This window comes from Adiantum capillus-veneris, chromosome 21, assembly GCF_014529385.1.
Source record: "Adiantum capillus-veneris isolate H3 chromosome 21, ASM1452938v2, whole genome shotgun sequence".
Lineage (NCBI taxonomy): Eukaryota > Viridiplantae > Streptophyta > Polypodiopsida > Polypodiales > Pteridaceae > Adiantum > Adiantum capillus-veneris.
The window spans coordinates 100,106,858-100,109,573 of record NC_140951.1 but is presented as its reverse complement, the minus strand read 5'-3'; positions in this window follow the sequence as shown (position 1 = coordinate 100,109,573).

The following is a 2,716-nucleotide window of genomic DNA, read 5'->3' as shown; positions in this document are numbered from 1 at the left end:
GTGTGTGTTTCTCTGCAACCCTAATTCCAACAATTGGTATCAGAGCAGGTCACGTCCTCCCGGGCTTAGTCGCCAGCTGCTCCAACACACGCCTGCTCACTTTCTCCGATTTCAGTGAGCTTTGGCAAGCGTTCGCAGGTCGACAAATATTTTGGGAAAGCTCGAAGAGCTTGGTCTGCTCAGAATTTTGATTTGGGCTCATTTCGGCCTCCGTTTCCACTACGGGCAGTACTGCACAGGCTATTTCGTCATTTTGTGCAGATTTTCTGTCAGTGCCGTTTTCTGCATAACAGGTGCCTTATAGTCTTCTACGGTTTGTGCTATATAGCACAAGTTGTTCCCGCTCCATTTCTCCTATTTTCGGGCAGTTTTCACATCAGGTGCAGCATTTACCATGGCTGACAACAACAACACAGATGTGTTCAAGATGTTTGCTGCTGAGGACAGGTTGGATGGGGACAACTACCCTATGTGGGCTTATATGATGCAACATGTTCTTGTGTCAAAAGGTGTCTGGAACATTGTGCAGGGCATTGATGTACGTCCTGGTTCTGAAGATGTAGGCGATGTTGAGGATGTTGCAGGTCTTGCTGCAAGGATTGCAGTTGTTAGAGTTGTTTTGCCTACAGCAGAACAAGCTCGTTGGGATGTTAAGGATGCGCAGGCTCATGCATTGATTGCGTTGTCTGTGAAGCGCACCATTATTCCTCACATCCGTTCAGCAAAATCTGCAAAACAGGCTTGGGATATTCTAGCAGGTCTTTATGCAAGCCGCAATGAGGCTAAAATTGCTTTGCTGCGTAAAGAGCTAGAGTCGAAGATTATGCATGAGGAAGATGATATGGACACTTTCCTTGCTAGTGTCAAGGATATCAATGAGCAACTCATTTCTGCAGGTGAAGTCATTTCTGACAGTTCCCTTGTGCAGACTGTTCTTGATGCCTTACCAGATTCCTACCAGACTTTTGCTAGTACTTGGAGACTGATGACCCAAGGAAATCCTGAAGTTGTCAAGTTTGATGCATTATGCACATTGCTGTTGCAAGAGTCACTTTCTAGAAAAAACAGGACTAGGCAGCGTGCAGTTGAACAGGCTTTTATTGCTTCTCAAAGAAAGGGTGGTAACAGTAATGCAGTCACTTCTTATGGTTCTGCTGCGAGTGGAAAAAATTCTGTTCCTAATGCTTCTGCTGGCAGCACTTCGTCTGGCAATTCTGGTGATAAGGGCAAAAAGAAGATGCGTTGCCATTATTGTAAAGCCAATGATCACTTGATCAAGTCGTGTCCTAAGTTGAAGGCCAAAGAGGCTAAGAAGAAAGAGGGTGGTTCCACTGCAAATGCTGGTTCCACTACAAATGCAGCCATTGTTGAGTCTTCTGTGAAAGGAGATTGTGATGCTGATGTTGATGCAGAATGGGCTTTTAGCGCAGAGTGCACTTACAATCCTGCTGTCCATGATGCATGCTTGTCAGTTGCTGCAGATTCACATGTGTGGTATTTCGACAGTGGTGCTACAAAGCACATTACCTCACATCGTGAATTGTTTACCTCTCTCGAGTCTGTCCCTCATGGGAATTCAGTCACTTGTGCCAACAATGCCTCTTATCCAGTTCAGGGAGTTGGAAAGATTGTGCTCACTGCTGCTAATGGCAGTTCCTTCACACTTGTTGATGCACTTTATGTACCTGGGATCAAGAAGAATCTATTGTCTGTATCCGCACTTGCTAGACTTGGACTTGTAGTCAAATTTGTGGATGATAGATGTACAGTTCATGATCTCAGTTTTGGTGATGAAATTGTTGCATCTGGGCTTTTGTGCCGTGGGCTGTATAAGCTCACTTTGTATGACAAGTGTGGACAAAATTTTGCAAATGCTGTTGCAGATTCAAGGGCTATTTCAGATGCAAAACTTTGGCATGCACGTTTTGGCCATCTGAATTTTGCCAGTTTGCTGCGTTTGCAGAAATCTGATATGGTTGCTTCTTTGCCGCCTCTTGAAGCACCTATCAAACATGTTTGTGAAGGCTGTATTCTGGGTAAAATGCAGCGTTCTAAGTTTCCAAAGGATGGTTCAGTTAGGGCTACATGCAGGTTGCAGCTTGTGCATAGTGACGTTTGTGGGCCCATGCAAACTCCGTCCTTGGGCAATTACCTGTACTTCGTGACTTTCATTGATGATTACTCCAGGCATGCGTGGGTATTTCCGCTTAAAGCGAAGTCCGAAGTTTTTATGTGCTTCAAACAATTTTTGGCTATGGCTGAAAATGTCTCAAAATGTACTATGGGCACCCTCCGTTCCGATCGAGGGGGGGAGTATATGTCTCATGAATTTAATGCATTTCTGGCTAGTCGTGGGATAAAACACCAATGTACAGTGCCTTATACACCTCAGCAAAATGGTGTTGCTGAGAGGAAAACAGGTCACTAACGGAAATGGCACGATGTATGGTCAAAAGTCAAGCTTTGCCGCATTCTTTTTGGCTTGAGGCCATCATGTGTGCCACTTATGTACTTAACAGGTGTCCTACGAAAGCTTTGCAGTCTATTACTCCATATGAAGCATGGCATGATAGAAAACCTTCTATTGAGCACATGCGTGTTTTTGGCTGTTTGGCATATGCTTTGGTGCCACAAGTGCAGCGCAGAAAATTGGATGATAAGGCTGTCAAATGTATTTTTGTTGGTTATAGTGCTGAAAGCAAAGGTTACAGGTTGT